Below are 304 nucleotides of genomic sequence, written 5' to 3'. Positions count from 1 at the left end.
GAATTTCAATACTAATTGGAAGCAGGGGAATTCAAATTAGGTATTGACGAAATGTTTTAGTAATTCGAATGAGGGTGAATCAAACTACATGCAAATGAATACAGCTTTAATTTGAAGTAGACTGATTCGAATTACTATCAAGTAGCAGCTCAAGGTAATTCGAATTGGTCTCATTCGAATTACCAATGAATGCCCTATAAATATAGTTCGAGTTCAGCTTTTTATTGTAATGCATGGAATATAAAATATATTTTTTTAATTTTTAAATTACTAATTTTTTTTAATAAATTTATTTAAACTATAT

This window comes from Arachis ipaensis, chromosome B09 (genome assembly GCF_000816755.2).
Source record: "Arachis ipaensis cultivar K30076 chromosome B09, Araip1.1, whole genome shotgun sequence".
NCBI classification, from domain to species: Eukaryota; Viridiplantae; Streptophyta; class Magnoliopsida; order Fabales; family Fabaceae; genus Arachis; species Arachis ipaensis.
Note: the sequence above shows the minus strand (reverse complement) of the source record.